This window comes from Amblyomma mixtum, chromosome 7 (assembly GCF_055824585.1).
Source record: "Amblyomma mixtum isolate Tamu chromosome 7, ASM5582458v1, whole genome shotgun sequence".
Taxonomy (NCBI): Eukaryota; Metazoa; Arthropoda; class Arachnida; order Ixodida; family Ixodidae; genus Amblyomma; species Amblyomma mixtum.
The window spans coordinates 59,506,064-59,526,187 of record NC_143018.1 but is presented as its reverse complement, the minus strand read 5'-3'; the positions used below and the strand labels follow the sequence as shown (position 1 = coordinate 59,526,187).

Genomic DNA, 20,124 nt, shown 5'->3' with positions numbered 1-20,124 from the left:
AGCACGGCGTCTCTGCAGGTTATCGGTCCAGGCCACCTGGTGGACACTTGCCGCGGATGGCTACGCTGCATCTTCCTGGAGTCAAGGTGTCTTGGCGTGGCGCTTTCCGAGCCATGTCTGCTTCGCCGCGTTTATCTGGGCGAAATCTGCGCATGCGGGAGAAATGTGCATCGTCGCATCCAGGCAGCGCCTGAAGTCGCCGCCAACCCGCTGTCCGGATCATCGGCAGCAAGCAGTTTCCTTTTGAGAATGGCGGCCGGTCTTCAAGCGACGCTTCAAAGCACAACACGACATGGCCCTAACCAAAGCAAGCACGAATGAAGACAGCACAGCGGAATCGGCACATGTAGGGACAGACCTGCTTCCTGCAATACAACGAAAACTTCACAACAGAAACACACGAAAGCAGAGGCTCGACAAGATGTGACGAGTACAGGAAAGGTCCGAGGACAACTTAGTTGACCTTCGCCCAACAGCGTCAACAGAACCTGGAACAAGTTGGCTGGCAACACTGCTAGTAGCATGACACAAGCGATAACCGAAGCTGCCTTTTTGTGCGATTCCTCAACACTAATGCCCGCACCATGGACCCAATCGAGGCCGACCCTTGATGCTGATCACCTTGGACGTAGTACCGGTGAGCACAGCATTCGTTCGTCATTTTGGCAAAGTGAAAAAATAGCTAATGACCTTGACCTAATCGCAAGCTTTTTGGCGGAATCCCTTTACGCGCTTGTATTCTAGCGCAGCTAAAACGTACCCATATATTGTGCTAGCGATAGCACCAAGCATCGAAAATTCATGTCCTGGGAATGTATACTATCTAATACGAGCCTGTTCATAAGAGATCGGGAGAATGCATGCCAAAGTGTGTACGATAACGCCTTCATTTTTAGAAGCTCAGGTAGCAATAACTGTGGAGTGCAATGTGGCTATATACAGCTGTTATTGAGACAAACATTTCCAGAATGGCTATTTCACCGATGCTTTTTAGATTAAAAATTCAGGGCAGTTTGACGATCTAAAGTGCGCGGGGCGAAAGCCTTTCTGCGCAACTTTGCTGAAAATTTCAGGGGGCACTTTGACGATCTAAAGTGCGCGGGGCGGAAGCCTTTCTGCGCAACTTGCTGGCGCTCTCTAGGTTTGCATTCAAGCTTGCCAGCGCAATCATGCTCCGCCGGAGAATCGGCAGATCTCGTGGGAGGCATCCGTCGCATCTGACTGCTGCAAGGCGTTTGGCTAGAGAGCAGCACGCGCGACAGTGGCGCCACCTTAGCGCATGCGCAGTTATCCACCAACGAGACGACGGCCGTAGGCACACAGGAGGCTGCTATGGGGTGACCTGGATTGGCTAGTCATCACTAATTAGTCATGGCCCATGACTAACCACTCATGATTGCTTGAAAATTAACTAGTCTTGATTGGTTAATGACTTTTTAGCCATGACAAATAATTAGTTGACCACTGGTTAATGTCTGGTTAGTCTTAACTTATTAGTTATGACTTTCACTACAGATGTAACAGTCGGACAGACAGTCATGGCCGCGAGCATGAGCCATCAAAGACTTTAGATTAATAGTAAATAACTCTATTGAACAACCTATGAAGTCAGATGCTTTTTGTCGGGTGTGCCATTGGTCGGTGCTACGTCTAGCGAATTTCGCTAGCAGCTGCTGACGTTTACCGATCACTTGTAAGCAGAATGAATGGCGCATACCTCTCTTAATAAGGTCAGTCTTCACCGTTATTGACTAAATACTTAATTTTTTTCGCGCAAAGGTCCTCCTCTTCCCTCCTTGCAGCTTTGGGTTAAATTTTACGAGGGATCTAGCAGAACGAAGATCGTATCAGTGAGCAATAGAGTAATAAAGCAGCGCTATTTTTTTACAATTCGCTGCAATCGGTAATTTTCCTATTCAAAACAGTACGGTATGCAGGGATCAAGCTCGCAGCGTATTGTAATTTTTCCTCCCCATGCCATAAGAACGGGCTTTACTCGCTCGACGGATCAGCACTGAATAACTCTAGAAGGCTTACCGAGGTTTATTTTCGGAATGATTTTGTTACTGTGATAGAAACAACAGTGACACTAGGCGAAGATGACAGCATTGTCTGCGTTAAGCCTCGGCAACGTATGAGGCTCTTCATACGCCCATCACCACCCCCACAATCCACATCGCCATCTCACCTCTACCCACCTAAACCGTCCAACCCACCCTTCACCACCAAACCACACAACTCTGCCCTCTAGGAGCGCTACCCACCATCAACCCAACTGCCTCCACAGCCCTCAGGGCCTCCACTTGAAGCTCACACAGCAACGGGAGCAAAAATGCGACTGCGAAATCCAATTCAGAGACGCAGCCTAAAAGTCAGGTAATCTCCAGAAGCACCACCTAACCCCTCCGGCTACCCGCCCACCCCCCAGTATCCACCCTTCAGAAGCCTCCCCGATCACTACTCTTCTGCGGCCTCAGCTAGGTGCTCGTCTTCCCCGGCGTCCTTCTCACCTTCCTCAGCCCTGAGCGGCCGCATAATCTTGGCGTCGACATCAGCGTCGAGTGGTTCCCTGGTATGGCGTACAACTCTTAAGGCGATCCGTTTCCTCTAGACGCTCCTTAGCTCTCCTGCCATCTTGTTGCATCACATGGCTTGAACGCTTCTACAGCGACCTCATTGAAATGCACAACGATGCAGGAGGGTATGCATCCGTGGGTCGGCAATGAATTCAAAGCCTACTTAGCCGTATTGAAGCTCTTCACTATGCATCATTCTCGCCAGCGCGCGCAATTACGCTCAGTGCTCGGCTAAGAACCAGCGTCGCCGCCGAGCGCTGATAAATACTGGCCTACCTGATGAATAGCGCCATGGCACCTGTGCTCAAACAAAGGCTTATAGTTTGTTTCTTTCCGGCGCATGCATTACGTAACCTAATGACAACTCACACATCGCTGTCTCGCAATTCAAGTGCCCCTAGGACTGGTGTGTGCCTCTCAATCTGCAGAAAAGAACAACGAAGCCTGTTGCTGACGTATGCGCCGCCCTGGTGACAGCTCAGCGTACGAACCAAGCGGCGAAGGGGGAGGGGGGGGGGGGAATTCGTTAATGCTCGTTTATGTGGGTGGCGCTTCTGGAAGGTGAAGAAAGGATGCACAGGCGTCTGGTGGTTCTGGAGGGCAGTTGGCTTTCCCACTATGTCGTAGAATTTCGCCTTTGCTTGTTCCTTCCTGTTGTGTGCGAGCCTACATTTGGTGGAGACCTTGAGCATAGTGAAGGTAAGAAGGTTATTGGCGCATAAAGCTACTAAATGGTAAAGCAGGATGATGGATGGCTCCTATGGAAGGCGGCGGTTGGTGGGTTGCCAGGCACCTAGCTAGGGAAGTAATTTGGGGAATACGGCTTGTGTGGCGCGCTCCTTGAATATGGAGGCTTCACTTTCTTAGGCTACAGACAGACGGCGCCGTTTTCTAATTGCAAAACTAGCGCTCCTTACGTAGTAAAAGAATTTGCTAAAGGTGCGAGATTTTTCCTGCCCAGAAGTCAAGGTCCAATGCACTCCCGGAGCCTGCATTCAACATAGCACGTGTCTGAATTCATGGAGTTATTTCCGAATAACCGTTCACTAGCACTGTAAACGCTTAATATTGCTGATCTCTAACCAATAAAATTTATACTCACACTTAATGGAAGTTAAGAAAGGTGGCAGGCCCTGATGCTCAGCTTGGACCCGCATAAGCAAAATTAGTCATTACTGAAGCCTAGGCAAACCACCTGATCCCGAAGGATGTTGGCTGATTCATTGCCTTGTACGAGGGTAATCCCAAAAGTAAGGTCTCCAATGAGCTGCGGCCGCAGGGAAACTATTTGTGTGGCTGCTCACCATACTGTTGTGTTCATTGTTCCCCGTCTTCCAAACAAGAACTGGAGACCTTAATTTTGGGATGACCTCGTAGGTTAAAAATTGCCTCTAATTTGATTGAAGAAATAGTTTCTCCAGCTCTCTACTGCACATAGTGCATGGGCTATGATGGGTTTTGTAATGTAAGGTTCCAGATATTAAACCTGAGACTTTTTTTAAACCTGCTTTGACATTGTACATCCAAGGGCGTGTTTTGCTATTGCTTGAGTATTCGCACGTGAGCCTTTACGTAGGAAAGGTTGCGGTCTGGTCAACAGATTTCGTGAACTGCCCGCGTTCTTTTTTGCAGGCCTTCGTGCACCAAGGACTGCCTAGCAGCGTGGCCCACACCACCTCTGGCGTGGCAAGGAGGAACAGCTGCTGGACATCTAGGGCCACATCTTCAGATATCCCGACAAAAGACCTAGATCCAAGAGACTAATCCTAGGCTCCCAGACCGGCACTCCTCCCGTTCTTCATGCTGGCCTCTCAGCCATGAAAAGTGAGCACTGGGGCTCTTTCTCATACCGGCGGTCTGGTACCCGCTACCCACCATACACAAGCACCGGCCCGTTCGTCTGATAAACCAACCACAAGCTCTGAGGCACAGAAAAGCCACTCCACGAAGTCACAAAAACATGGCGACCGCAGCAATACACGAAGAACAACGACAATACGAAAGATAAGAGAACAAGTGAAAACAAAGAAAAATTAAGACTTGAAACAGTCAGAAAGTCACAAGCAACAGCAATGTCGTTAAGCATCAACACGATATATCACTGTAAGGACTCTGTGAGATTGCAGGTCTTATTTTCAACAAACACCAAAGTACAAACAATCAACGAGGCGGCTTTTAACGGAAAGGAAACCAATTACAATATGAGCGAGAAGAAAGGAAAGGAACAAGAGAACAACGCAACAATACACGGGAAAAACACACGGGGGAACAGAACAAAGTGCTTATGATAAATGCAGGAAAAAGAATCAAAGAGGAAAGTTCACACTACTTGTCTTATTCGAGCAACGAGCGGGGAGGACTGGCTGGGTGTCGGGCAGTCAAGGAGTCTCTTGGCGTTCCAACGTCGATGAAACGCTACCGCAGCGTCAGCGTTCATGGGCTCCCGGCACGGTTCCCAGGTCTGGTATCCCGGAAAAATCACGTAGGCGCCCGAAGCGGCCTATGTAGAGCAGCTGACGGATGGACGGAGAAGAGTAGCGCCTGAGCCTGGTGGTTGAGGCTCTCGACGATGGAAGTCCAGGTCTGGTGGCCCGGACGTCTGCGGCTAAGGCCCAAGCCCGGAACTCGGGGAGCCAGCAGAACTCGTCCACGTCCGTCGCCCACCGCGCTCTTCTCTTCTCTGCCACGTAATCCTCTTCGACCTGCCCCGCGTTCCCCTCCGCACGCGCTCCTCGTGCTTTTTCTCCTTCTCCTCACGAACGCCGCTGGGTGGCGCTATCTCCTTACAATCACACAACAAATTTTACAAGCACAGACTGGAAAAACGCCAAAACGTCCCATGGCGCAGTGACGAATAGGAAGGAGGACCATATTAGCGACGCTCATAAATTTGAAACTCTGGTTGTAAACCCAAACGTAAATCCCCTTCGATCGCCGGTATCACCTTACTTTTTTTTGGAAGAGTATGGCCCGAGCTGGCGCTGGGTTATCGGCCTCAGTTACTAGTATTGCTGATACGGGTGGGACTAATTTCTCCAGGTCCCCGCACTGAGTATTGATGAGGGTCCTATTGGCGGTTACAATCAGCGGGGTGTCTTGATGCCGTGGCTGACTGGAGAACCGTTGGAGAAAATAGCGGCGCCACTTCTACTGATGCGTTTTTTTTTCTCGACGCATTCTATTTTCTATTCATGCGAGCGGTAAGAGGCTCCAAGCGGTGGTGCAATTTCTCATGCCGGTGGCAGCGAGCATCTACCAGACACCTCTTGTCCACCATAAACTGTAAGAAGACCATAATCTTCTTGGGAGACCAAAGCCGCGACATTTCACAAATGAGCAAGAAGTACTGCAACAAGTGTGACAATCTTAGAACACAGCGCTCTCGACAGCCACTAACACGAGACGCAACCACTGCCAAAAAAGATAGTCTTGAAAATAGTCGCCACCTCTACCATCGCAGGTGTTTTTGCTACCAGGACATCAAAACGATCAAATATCTAACACCACTACAACACTAACGAAGCAGCGGCGTCGGTAACAGTGAAAAGGTACACCTGGTTCATAGAATGACATCATCTATACGAAGAGCACTTATAAATTACAATCGTGAAGACTGCGGACACCCGGAAGACCACTGCTACAACACGGACGTCCTGTGTACTGCGAACAGCCATCACCCTGGTACGGAGCCGTCCAGAGCCGGCGATTCCACTGGACAAGTCGACTTGGTACGTTTAAATGCACCCAGCCAATTTAGCATATGGAAGCTACGACCTTTATAGATTAAACATAACTCGAAGCTTTTCTGAAGGTTCGGTCGTTTATTGACTCAGAAGTAACTCCCTTGCTTTGAGTGCCGTTCACTGTCATAGGAACAGAGAATATGACTTTTACAAACGAAAAACGTATCGTAGGCCATGAAGGATTCAGTCTTCATGTTTACTGTTGGTAAAATAGTCGGCTTCACAACCTGATGTAATTCGATCTTTTATATACAGCACTCGCTCTCACATCCTTGCCCCTGTGTTCACCTCTGAGGGTTAAAATTATTTCTACCACAATTGCACGATGATCGCTCTTAGCGCTTCACCTTTTTTTCTCTGACAGGCCAGGAAACAGCATAGAAGACGGTTCGAAAATAGCTTTCCTTTTGTTCCGGAGGCACCGGAGACGAAGTGTGACCACCTACAGTCATGGAGACAGTGTGATGACCGGGTACGCACCATTCTGCATAGAAGCCGCCACAACTGTTGTCGATCGGGGCCAACGCTGAACATCCCGTGGCTCCAGTGACACAGCTCTTGGAAACAGACTTCCGACTGTTGCCTCCGGTATCGCCACATTTCTTCTGGTGAGCGCACTGACACCCTCTCGCACTTGAAGCTGTTAAGCGTATTGTCCTTGTTAATGAGTATATCTTGGAAAGCCTTACGGAAACCCAAATCGGAGGTCCTCATAAATGATGGCAGTGGTAGCATCGGCACAATAGATGCCCGAGAGCTTTGACACAAAGCCTGACTCTCCAGTCAGAGGGGAAATAAGAAATGGTGGCTGGCGAAACCCGAGTGAACGTGTTAGAAGTGGTGACCAAGGCGTTAGGATTCATGTTTCCTGATTTTGCCTTTGTTCGCGATCGGACCAGTGAAATAACATTTCTTACTCATCAGTAGATCTGGACCCTAAGGGGGTGGGCGGATGCGCAGGTAGGCATCGCGCGCTGCAAGACGGTTGGAGCAATGCATAACTGCATAGCAGGATGAAGCCGTAGCTTCTGCAACATGGTTCAGTTGGCTGGGAATCCTAGAGCGACACTGCGGCCGTTTGCTAGCTCTTAATGAGTGCTTGGGTTCTCACGGTTCGACTCGGTTAGGAGGTTGACATTCTGTTCTCGTTGACATTCTCATCCGATCCCAGAACTCAAGAAGCGGTAAGCATGAAACGAAAGAGAAAATGGGATTAAGGCTTAAGGCATCTCTGCCATTATCTCATGTAGCATGACGTCATGAAGGTTGGCTGAACTACACCGCACGTAAAGTGGAAATATAAAAAAAAGTAAGAAAAGAAAATTGAATTCCAGATGAAAATTGAACCAGCGTCACCGGCGTGTGACATGACGCGAATGTATGACGCAAAATTTAGAGAGTGATGACGTCACACTCGAGCTGAGCCACAATCGCTGCAACGTGCGAACAGGAGAGATAACAGATAATGGAAAGAGTTTCGCGGCGCAAAACCGTGTCCCCGAAGCGACGACGCTGGTTTGAGCATGAGATATCACAGATGCGGCCAAATCGCAGCGATGTCATCACTGCTTGATCTCAATGTGGCGGCAGTAGTCGCCAAAACATTCTCCAAAAAACTGACCAAGTGTTCGTCGTTCAGCGTTCCATGCGGTGTCATAACGTTTCTCTTTCCATACAGCTTACGTTTTAGTAAAGATGGAGTTAAGCATGCGAAATGGGTTCGAATGTGCCTGCTTTCTAAGACTACGTTTTCCTTAGAGTTCGGTTGGGCGCTAGGCTGAGACAAGGGTTCGGAGAGATGACATATGCACCCTCAGTTGAATTGTTCACCGAGATGTCGAGAACTGCGAGCTACTGCGCCCTTTCCTTTCCTCAAAACACATGTTTTCGCATTCCTCTACGTAAGCAGACATAAATTCCCTCAGAAAATTCTGTCCGCGGCTGTTCATTGCATTCCAAATGGCCTGCACGTGAGCGCGGAAGTAGGCTTTACACGATGGCCACCCGCGGACCAGGCAGGCAGTTCGTTGGAGAGAGGAAGGCTGAAGCACACCCAAGAAATACTCGATTTTCGGGCCAAGCCTGTGAACTTCATGATCAGTTGTCGACGCGTGACTAGAGAAGTACGTTCTGAAAGCAGCATTTATTACTGCAAATGTAAGGCTTCCTGCACTTTGAAGCAATTCATTCCACTGCTTTCTGCGGGATCCTTGATGGGCAGCGCCTTGTGTGCCCATCCTAAAATTTTTGTTCTCCTATATGCCAGAGCAAACGGAATATCGTAAATTTCTGTGGATGCAAGGAAGTCCCTTGACATGAGTTTAAAAAGAACCGACGAAGGGACTTAGGAGGAAATACTTCTCTTATGCTTTTTCAAAAAGATTTTTCTCCACAGTTACTTTGAAGTGCAAGCCATTTAGATCTGCGATGAAGGCTTTTGTGGAATGCACTGAGAACGGTACAGGATAGGGACTGTATTCGTCCTAACTAAGCTACATTATTTCTAAACAGCCCCCCCCCCCCCCCCTCCTCTATTTGTTGCAGGTCGTCCTAGAAACCACCGGGCCTACCTCTTCTCGTCAGGGTTCGAAGGCTGCCTCGTCGGCGCCGTCTGTGCGTGTGCCTCCGACGCATTGCTTCACACAGATGTACTACGATCTCCATATCTGAGGAGCCAAGCTCACATGCCGGCGGCCACGTGATTTCCTGTGCGTGGGGATCTTGTCGGCACTCCTTTTGTTCTTCATGCTCGGGCAAACGCCTTTTCAACACATTCGCCCGAGCGGCACCATTACAGTTCCTGTTGCCGAGCGCCATCCACCGGCGTTCCCCATAGAGGCGCCTAACGACACCACTCACAGCGCCAGCTCCGAAGGACAAACGTCTCCAAAGAACACCAACAGATCTACAGCCCATTCACTACACGAGTAACGACACCATTCCCGAAAAACAGACCTTACAGCCCATACACTACACAAAGTCACCATCCCAGCTGCACTACTGCTCAAAACGTCGGCCGCTAGACACCCACCTAGATACACAACCCGTGCAGTGACAGCTATATCCTTCGTAAGTGGCGAGAGGCTACACCCGTAACCATACTACAAGGTTAACATCCATCCTGTCAGGCAGAACTGTGGCAGGGGAGGCTGTTCTTCCGCAGCAGGCGAAAATGACTGTCAGGCTGGAAGAGTTTGACTAGTAGTCAGTCATCAGCGCTTTTGTAACAATTTCTTATGACGAGTACAGTTCGGGGCAGGTGAATAAAGGGCTAAAATATTGACCGAGCTATCCACTGCGACGCCTCATAGCCGATGTGCTGCTTTGGAACGCTAAACGTCGAATATTATAATTATCCTGATTCCTAACTAGCTGTGCTTAGGTGCTGTAACTGAAATGTGTAAAATGCTTCTTACAAGTCAGGTCCCAGTGAAAATACTGCCTAACTTGTAGAGACCACTAGGTTATTGAATTTGCCACTGTGGCTTGCTAACTTTGCTAACTTTGTACTTGAAGCAAGCTGAGTTCCACGCCTGGCTACACAGCAGCTATAGGATTTCCTGTTCGTGGCGGTCTTGTCGGCACTCCTTTTGTTCTTCATGCTCGGGCGAACGCCTTTTCAACCCATTCGCCCATGCAACATCACTTCTGTTCCTGTTGCCAAGAGCCATGGGCTGAACTGGCCTTCTGTGACGCCTAAATGACACCCACAAGCTCACAGCGCCAGCTCCGAAGGACAAACACCTCCAATGAACACTAACAGACCTACAGCGCCTTCACTACACGAGTAACGACACACCATTCCAGAAAACAGACCTACAGCCCATTCACTACACAATTAATGGCACCACTCCCAGCATCCTCACTGCGCAAAACATCAGCCGCTAGGCACCCAGCAAGATATACAACCCGTGCACTAACAGCTATATCCATCGTAACCTGCATGACTACGCCCGTAACCGCATAACCAGTTTAACATGCTGTCAGACAAAAATACATCAGAGAGGCTGTTCTCCCGGAGCAGGCACTACGCTACTCGCTTGTCTTCTGATGCGAAAGCTTTATATGTCCCATTAGCGCTAAAGCCGCACTCTGCTGCCGTGAATATGGCGTGTAATCCTTGAATGACGTCACCATGCTCTCTCATGACGTCAGCAGACCATAAGATAGTATCGTCGACAGCAAATTAGAAACAACTACTTCTGAAGATAAGGAGAATTGAACCATGGACCTCCAGATTGCGAGGCGTGCACACAACCCATACACCAGAAAACGCAACCTTTTCACGAAGAAACATGAAAGTAGCGTATGCGTCTCCTTAAGACTGTATGCTAAAGATTAGGTGCCATTAGAAAGGAAGGAATCTTTATTGAACCTCGTTACAACTTTTGAGGATGCATCCGTGGTACCTTCATCTTGCAAAAGGTCTAGAGCTTGAAAGACGCTCATGTTGCTAGGAACCATTACATGGTAACTGTTTAGCTAGGGCTAGAAGATAGCCGACCAAAAAGTAGATAGGCGTTAACAGCCGTTCAATGTGATTTGTTATAGGAAAATGTTAGCTACAGTGATTGCAATTTGTAAGCAACGAGCAAAGCCTAAATTTTTAGTTCCGCCACTATGAAATAGTTGCTCTAGATATCGGCTGGTGGGCTAAGGCTGCAGGATCGAAAGCTTGGCGTTGGAATCGCCTTTGTTGGAGATAGAATGCAAAAACGCCCATCTGCGTGTGATGTCAGCGCTCGTGAATCGTCCATCGCAAAATTTCCGACGAACGTAACAAAATCACCAGTTTTTTTATTTTTGGCGAAAATGACTGTTGTCAGGCTTAAAATATTCGCTAAAGGCAAGAAATGCTTTTTATAGGCAACGCCCTCTAGCGTCAAAATTACAACCTACGCAAGTGCAGACCAACTGGTGTTTGCCTGTGGAGCAGTGCAACATCGGGCTGGAGGAGTTTGTGAAGTCATTGGCATTTTTGTTACAATTTCCTATGATGAGTACAGTTCGAGGCAGCTGAATAGGGTTAAAATTTTTATTGATACAGCTATCCACTATGATGCTTCAGCCGCCGCGGTGGCTCAGTGGCTATGGTGCTCGGCTGCTGACCCGAAAGACGCGGGTTCGATCCCGGCCGCGGCGGCTGGAATTTCTTTGGAGGAGAAATTCTAGAGGCCCGTGTACTGTGCGATGTCAGTGCACGTTAAAGAACCCCAGGTGGTCGAAATTTCCGGAGCCCTTCACTACGGCGTCTCTCATAGCCTCAGTCGCTTTGGGACGTTAAACCCCATAAAACCAAAACCAACTATGATGCTTCATTGTCAATGTGCTGGTTTGGAATGCCAAACACTGAATATTTTATCATACTGCAATAGTTTTTAAGCGAAAAAAAAAGAGAGACACATAGGAAAGTAACAGGACGAAGCGCCTTCTTTCCTATGTGTCTCGTCTGTTTTTTGCGCCTAAAAACTATTTCATTATGAACCAAAACCAACTAGCCCAGCAGCAAGTGCTCTTAGAATATTATATCATAATTATCCTGCTTTCTAACTTGCGGCGGATAAGAGGTATAATAAATATCAATTGTAGCAATACATTTATAAGGTAACTGAAATGTGTAAACTGCTTGCTGCAGGTCAGGTTAGAGTAAATATACAAACTGTGAAGGACGAAATTTTTTTACTTTCTTCATTTGCCTTTTGAGACAGTTGTATTTGTTTCTTCTGCAAGACGCATTATTCTTGTTTGAATCTAAAGGGACCGTTTTTTGTAGGCCATGTGTTTCTTTAGTACGTTAAATCTCGCATTTTGCAAGGACCAAACAAGTATGGTATGCATTTGGACGAAATATTGCTCATTTAGAATGTATTCACGTAGAACTCTATCAAAGAGAGTTCAGAAAGCACGAACTATATCGGTAGGGAGAGTAAATGAAAACCGCTTGTAACGAATTCAGGGTATTCAGGATACTTGCGTGATGGTCCCTGCTTACAACCCACAAAAACATTTTCGGCGGTGAAAAAATTTACGTTGGATATAAGCCACTGATCCGTCCGTTAAACCTTATCGCTACTCGCAACGCTGCCCTTGCCTGAGCTCTGCAATTCGGTGTCTATTTAGGGGCGCTTACTAGCGACGTTTCTTTGTCCTTGCTCTTGAGGCGGTCTCTGAACCGAACGTGAGGATTGTGCCTGAGGTAACTTCATGCCTGCCGCGACCATCCGCCCCACAAACACATCTGTCATTAATCCTGCTCTTCATGCAAAAGACAGTTGCCGTGAGCGATACACCCAGAGAGATTACCCGGAAATACTATAGCTAAATGAAACACGAACTACGCAAGACGAGGTCACCTTCTTACTCGCAGCATAATCACGACCATGATCAAGTGTCGTACGCTAGCGAGCCTTAGGATGTGGACAACCTGTACCAACAACACAGCCCTGGAGGTGGTACAACGCACACGAACATCAGGCAACACGCAACAACAGCCCTACGCCAATCTCTACAGCCAAGATGAAGCTGCAGTTATTCGGGCGTTCGGACAAATTCAAAAACCAGGGGCCACGAAGAGCGCAAGGCGGAAAGTCTGGTGTGGAAGCGCTATGTTCAAGAGTCTTCACTCATCGTCTCTCCCATTGTGATCATCTCGGAGACCGATGCTGACGGCGACAGACGAGCCACAGCGAAAGTGAGTACGGCATGCGTTCTCCTAAAGGCGCAGAACAGAAGCTAAATGCCCCAGCAAATGAATAAGTTCAAGCCTTTCCGACGGCCCATATAACATAACGTATCTGTTACCTGGAGCTTTCACAACATATATTTAAGCTTTGAAACCAATAAAACTCGAAGTGATTCAGGAAACAAATTTTTCTATGCAAAATAAAATGACAGCCATGGTTGCTTTTAAAAAAAAATTAAAAACCTTAATCGTGGCTCTGGGTTACATGTCAGAACGATAGCTGCAGTTCCATGCAGTGTCTACTCCATAAAACGTTTTAGAATGCACGACTTATCCACTTGAGCAACAAGGCTGTATTCATAATGTATGCAACTGCACTAAAATAGGATCAGTATCAGTTCTGGAAGCATGGGAAGTTTACATTAACGGTCTATGAAAACATGGTGCGATGATGTGACAAACATATGATCCTCCTGCGTTAAGGAAAAGTAACTATGATAATTTCAGGAACTGCCTTTTGTTGACGATCCTCTCTCCGTCTACCCGTACGTCGCAAGTGAAATTCAAGTTGCCAGCCTGTGAACAGTGTCATCACTATTTTTACGTATCATTTACGTGTCAGGGCGAAATACTATCATGCCTTCATAAACACACGCGCCGATTTTCGGCGTTGCGGATTTTTTTGCAGGGCGTCCGGCACAAAACACTCATCAATCTACTGGTGGCGACGTCTGCAGTGGAGTGTGTGCGCCGAGACAATGAAAGTTTGTGAAATGCACCGCGAACCTCCTGTGTTTACAAGTTTAACCCAGCAGTCACTTCGAATGAGACATTCCAACTTAGCATCAAAGAGACTTCTTTGGTGACCACAGCGGCACTTTTCCTGTTCATGCTGGTGACAATCGACGTCTACCTCGAAGTCCATGTAACGACTCGACAAGCAATACAAACTGCGTGTTAACAGCCAAGACTTCATCTCGTACGACGACCGCCGCCATTACAAGAACTGCACGACTAAGCCCGATGGCTCAACGGCAACGGTGACCTGCGGCACACGAAACACAGAGCCAGTGCAGCGAAGACAGTGCTGTTGACTGCGGCAAAGGATCGCTGCTGTGGCGCTGACGAGGATCCATCACTGCCTGCGACGTTCCAGACGACAGAAGATTCACATGCAAAATGTGAGTTAGTACGCCTCTTGTTTACCGTAGATCAAAAGGTCAGAACGTGTTTTTTTGCAGACTACCACAATCTTAGGACTTCCTTGCTGCCAAGTCGGGATGACCTATGCCGTGACCTGTATAGGCAGGTGCGGACAGACAGCCATCTGGCCCATGCTCCTGGATACCCGCAGCACCTAATCCTGGTTACCTGAAGCGGCACTTCTCCTGTTCTTGGTTGCAGTAAAGTGCACTTCCTGGCCATTCATTCAGAGGGCCCCATGACAGGTAAGATCTTAAACTGGAATTCTGAAACACGCGAAAGCGTCACAAACAATGCGTGGCGGCAAAGAGCACAGGAGTAAATGCTGACGCAAGTTTTATCGAATGCGTACCCACAACCACGTCATAATAGAAGCATGAGTACAACTGTTAACGAACGCCATGTTGCACAACAGAAGCCACAGCGTACAGCTACAAGTACAACCACTGCTATCAACATGGCAGTCACTCCACTTGACACAAAAAGTTGGAAATAGCTGAGCTAGGGTACAAGTAGTGGCACACCTTAATGGGCAAGACTCCAAAAAGTGTCTTATCACAGCCCTTAAAGGACTACTATGGACACCAAAATTTTGATTGTGCATTTACTTCCAAATGGCACGCTACATAGACACTGGTATAGACGAAGCAACCAGTGATACATTCGCCCATGACCGCTAAATAATTTGACTGAATTTCTTCTTTACGCTGTTTTGGTTTCATCAACCGAACGATGGCTGTGACGTGTGACCTTTTCTTTCGTGAAACATCGGTTCGATGACAAGCGCAGAATTGTTTTTTTTGTAATCTTTTTTAAGTGTGGTGGGACAAGAGGGCTCACTTGAAAGACAACAGGAAGGATTTCAATAATCAAAGAATTTCGATCTCACTAGCAAATATAAAGTCCCACCCTGCGTACTCACGTTTTCTACTGCGGTTCGAATAAACAGCTGTAATTAAATTGGCAGCTCTTTAAGACCGTCCGACATAGCAGTTATACTAGCGCATGTCCTACTTGACCACAAGCAGCTGAGCCAAAGTACAATAGTACCGAGTTAAATTCGGCAAACAGCCTGTAATTTACCATCTAATTTTCGGAGTGTCATATAATGCCAAGCATCGCCGTGACATGTTAACAAGTGAATACGGTTAATTTTTAGGACGGTTGTCAGTGAGAGCTAGCGCCGCTCTGCCTGCCTATACGTTACATCAGGCGGAATTCACAACCAGTAGATATGTCACGCTTGCTTTGAGTTTTGCGTATAGCCTGATACAACTCAAGAACGCAGCGGCTTTTCCGCATGGAAGGACCCCCTTCTAGCTAATGGCGTCAGCAGATTCTCAGGACCCTGCTGGCGTGACAAAACAGGGAGCGGCGCCACAGGAGAGAGAGGGGTCTCTGCCCGACAATAGAGAGAACGGGTTATCCCCTCATACACCACTCCGTTTGGTCACACGAGCAAGGTTATGAGAAGCAGCCGAGGTCATTGCCTTGAAGAGGCTCCTTTTACGGGGAAAAATTGTTGCGTATTCGATTGCGGTCAGTCTTTACGCAGCTTTCACAGAGACTTGGCAGCTCCTGTGCTTATTGTCGGACAATGAACTAGTGTGATATGTTCGCTTCTTCCTTTCGTGAGTCCGGTTGTTATCGTGCGATGTCAGTGCACGTTAAAGAACCCCAGGTGGTCGAAATTTCCGGAGCCCCCCACTACGGCGTCTCTCATAGCCTTAGATGCTTTGGGACGTTAAACCCCATAAACCAACCTAAACCAACCAGCAGCCGGAGCCGCTCGTAATTAACCTCCAACAAATCTGTTTTTTCAGTGCCTTCTGAATTTGCCTTCTGTTCATGTAAATTACCTGTCATTTTAACAGAAAGAACATGATCACCTTTAGTTTCTTTGCTTCCATTGAACTATGACCAGGAACATCTGTAGGACTGGGTGAGAACGATTCTTTGGTTTCATTGAGCTAAGACCAGTAATATCTGTGGGACTGAGTGAGAACGGTGGCAGATGGTAAGCGTAGACTACTCAGAAAAGTGCAATGTTGCTTTCCTGCAGGTCTCCTCACACACTGAACGCTGCTGAGGTACCCACAACTGTCGATCAGTGCAGGCTGTCTAATTACCTGGACAGATGGACATATGTTAAAGGTGGAAGCAAGACAGTCCTCCATCGTCCTACAGCGGCGCTCCTCCTGTTCTTCATGCTGGCAGAAGTCGACTGCGTGTAGCGGAGCTGGTGCCATTTCTCATGCCGGTGGCGTCCAGCACACTGCCCTTTTCTCCAATTCCACCAGACAAGGCTGGATGGGTTGTAGAAACAGAGCCGGCCTGTTTCACAAGCGCTTAAAAAAGGTATGCTTAGTCAAACACGTTCCGGGGCTAATTGGTTACGCATTTTGTTTTATTCAAGTTTAAGCAGCGCTAACTTTTAATACGTCATGTCCTCTAATTATTCGTCTTAAAAGTTAGCGCTGCTTAAAATTGAAGAAAAGAAAGTTAAAAAAGGTACTTCGATAAAGTCACGGCACTTGTTCTCGCTACAAAAGGTGACAGTGCTAGCACAAGGTGTCGCGTCGTTCTTTGCGGTGCTTTATTAATTCAAGGGCAGGACAATAGAATAATCATAAACGCGCAGTATTAGATCTTCAGCTGAAACGTGGAACTGTATCTCTTCGGATATGCTTTCTTGCACGCTAACGTAGGCTCATTAGTCATGCAGCCCGGCACATGTCGATGTAGGTAAATCGTTAAGAGAGCAAACTACTTCCAGCCTTCAGAACGGCGTGCTATTTCTATTTAGAGCTATTAAAACCCGATCACACACGTGAATAGTCACTTGAAGGTGCTGGAGCACCACCGTCGTATAACTGAATTTCTGCGAGATATACTCGAAAGACATGACAAAAACTGATTCGCTGCTGGGTCTTTCAAGAAACAACTTCAACTCCCTGAAATGGCTCCGCGGTGCAGTCAAGATATAAGCTGCTGCGGTGGCTCAGTGGCTATGGCACTCGGCTGCTGACCCCAAAGACGCGGGTTCGATCCTGGGCGCGGCGGCCGAATGTCGATGGGGGCGAAATTCTAGAGGCCAGTGTACTGTGTGATGCCAGTGTACGGTGTGATGCCAGTGGAGGTTAAAAAACCTCATGTGGTCCAAAATTTCCGGAGCGATCTCACCGGAGATCTCATTACGGTGTCCCTCATAGCCTGCCGCGCTTTGGGACGTTAAACTCTCATAAACTAAAAAAATACTCGTTGCGGACATATTTGTGAATTCTGGCACCATACGCATTCTAGTACCAATACGCATACGCATACCATACGCATTCTAGTACGCATTCATTTGTTGCCAGACTTACTAGTGTTGAATTTCTGGGCTTTTTTCTTTTGTTTGTGTAGCCTTTTTAGTTTCCACTCTTTGTAAAATGCCCCTCCTGCTAGGGCCAAGGCATTGGCCTGCAGTATGGTTAAATAAATAAAGGAGGTCTGAATAAAGCCACTGGATAAGGGAGGACCAGCTTTACGCAGGATTCTGAGCTGCGCGTTTTCGTGTTCGATATGTGTCAGCAAAAGCTCATCGCCGTTAGTTGTGGATTGTCGAAGTGCGGCCGGGAAGCTTGTAACTGGAACTTTTTAGATTCTGTCAGTGTTCAACATTTAGAAAGCCTCTGTCTTTTATTTCCGCAGGCAGTGAAGACGCTGAGCGCAGCTCACAAGCGGAGCCTCTTGGTCAAAGCCACTCCATGGCGTCTGCAGGATTAAGGCAGTCTTCCTGCCACAGAAAGCCACATTCAGCGCCCGCAGCGACACTCCTCTTGTTCTTCATGGTGCCAGCAATCGGCGTGTCCCAGCAGCTTCTTGCGGTTGTGCTGTTTTTCATGCTGGCGGCGTCCCTATCTTGCCAGTATTACACAGCGACACCATACCCTACTGCAACAAACTCAGCGAACGCAACACAACAAGCACAGCCAGAACAAAAACATGAGAGAGGCCCCAGTGCAGTAAGAATGAAGCCACCATTCAAGGAGAGACAACAACGACGACTAAGACACAGACTATGACGCCATATTCACGAACATAACCACGACCCTTAATTCTACCACCCCGCAACCACCAAATGAAAAACACCAGCGAACACAAATACATCGACGAAGAAAACAGGCAGCAAAACGCACCGACCTGACACTGCAGAAACAATTTATATTATTACATGCAAACACTATCACGACACAAGAATACTGCAGCACTAACTGCAGTCTGGCTCGGGCGACCTGTAAAGATTAAAAACATGACACCCAGCAACACCAAACCCATATTTTGCAGAAACTGGGACAGCACATAATACAACGAACTCAGTAGATACTTGAACGCCAATGGCACTACCGGCAGTCACTGACACCAACACGACCGCCAACACGACTACTGTTGGAATGCTGTGGGGATACTGGCGACCTGTGGCACGCGAGCATCACTGACCTCTACCAGTACGGCAGCGACAACGTTTTGCTCTGTGGACGATCACCGCTGCGGCAGTGACAGCGCTTCGCTGCATCCTGGAATTCTAGTCCTGATGAAATTCACGTACAGCAGGGTGAGTTGGTTGGCAGTCTCGCTAGCTCCATAAGCGCTCAAGCTAAAGCCCTATTTAGCCCGCAGACAAACGATTTCGGTAATTTTAGATGAAGCAAATGCTAGAAATCGGCATTACGATGGATTAGTGTGGTCGTCAGATACTCTTCGGCTGTAATTTCTAACACTTAACCACATTTAGGTACGTCGATCGTCATGAGCGTTTGTTATGTTCTATACAATATTCACTAAAATATGTTGGTTGGTTAATGGTGTTTAACGTACCAAAGCAACTCAGATGATGAGGGACGCCTTAGTGAAGGGCTCCGGCAATTCGGACCACCTGGGGTCCTTTAACGTGCCCTGACATCGACAGTAGACGGGCGTTTAAAATTTCGTCTCAATCGAAATTCGACCACCACGGTCGAGATCGAAGTCACGGCTTTCGGGTCAGGAGCCGAGCGCCTTAAAGGGGCTGCGAAACACTGCCTGGGGGAATACCGGCTATACTTGAGGTGGGTTCTTTGTCACACAGATGCTGACTTAAAAAGAATTACAGGAATCGATGCACAGGAACGGGAGTTATTCAGTGAAGAAATTTCAAAATACAAGCAAACAAAACGCTGCCCTCAACTCGATTTTGGCGGGGCTTCCCACTCCTATTTCGCTCTCCCAATGACGGCACGTGGCGCAACCAGTCAAAACAGCCAGCCAGAGCACGTCGCGGAAGTTTGTACTCCATGGTTGCCTGCTCTCTGTGAGACTGGCAACGTTGTTTCCATGCCAGAGCGCCCCTGGTGGTGTATTTTTATTTTACTTGCCTTGCAGGGCTTTTATCTAAGACAAACAAATTGTCTTTGTTGATATAATATAAAACGCAGACAGGTGACAAAATGTTTCTCTATTTATTCACACAATTTGCAGTATATTTACTGTTTGTCCGGTCATCAAGCTCGCGCCAGGTGATGTCATATCCGCTGCTAAAAACGCGCCACTGTGTGGCGACACCATCAGAGCCATGAAGTTGTTTTTGGGGGGACATTAAAATATTAAAAAACGGAATATACGCGGTGTTACCGACGCTAATAGCACCATTATAACTCACTGTATGCAATCAACAGGCAAAACAGTTAACTAAGATTGTGTTTCTGGGCCCCTTTAAACACTGCACCACCTGAAATTATTGCAACGTCACCGAAACCAGTTGTTCATTGCAGAACATCCAGTGCTTTCCGGCCATGCCGAAATCACCAGGATTAGGGTGGTTCCTGTTGGCCAGTCGGCCGGGTGCACTTCACGTTACCGGTGGAAAAGCGTTTGCCGGTAGAAAATTGTAATTAATTAT

General features: G+C 47.7%; 2 protein-coding genes across 10 annotated transcripts in view; one reads left to right on the top strand and one right to left on the bottom strand.

The window, feature by feature from the left end:
• LOC149336202 (uncharacterized) overlaps positions 1 to 20,124 on the top strand; it is a 222,140-nt gene that overhangs the window by 39,318 nt on the left and 162,698 nt on the right. The window contains exons 12-19 of one of the 9 annotated variants that reach the window (XR_016284232.1): positions 19 to 637; positions 4,209 to 6,304; positions 6,684 to 6,927; positions 8,864 to 13,010; positions 13,690 to 14,182; positions 14,243 to 14,449; positions 16,267 to 16,562; positions 17,898 to 18,801. The exons of the other annotated variants lie outside the window; for them this stretch is intronic. The gene's annotated coding sequence lies outside the window, so the exon portion shown is untranslated. The remainder of the gene's footprint in view (positions 1 to 18; positions 638 to 4,208; positions 6,305 to 6,683; positions 6,928 to 8,863; positions 13,011 to 13,689; positions 14,183 to 14,242; positions 14,450 to 16,266; positions 16,563 to 17,897; positions 18,802 to 20,124) is intronic. 9 annotated transcript variants of the gene reach the window in all.
• LOC149336204 (uncharacterized) overlaps positions 1 to 20,124 on the bottom strand; it is a 203,799-nt gene that overhangs the window by 96,529 nt on the left and 87,146 nt on the right. The gene's annotated exons all lie outside the window — the stretch shown is intronic.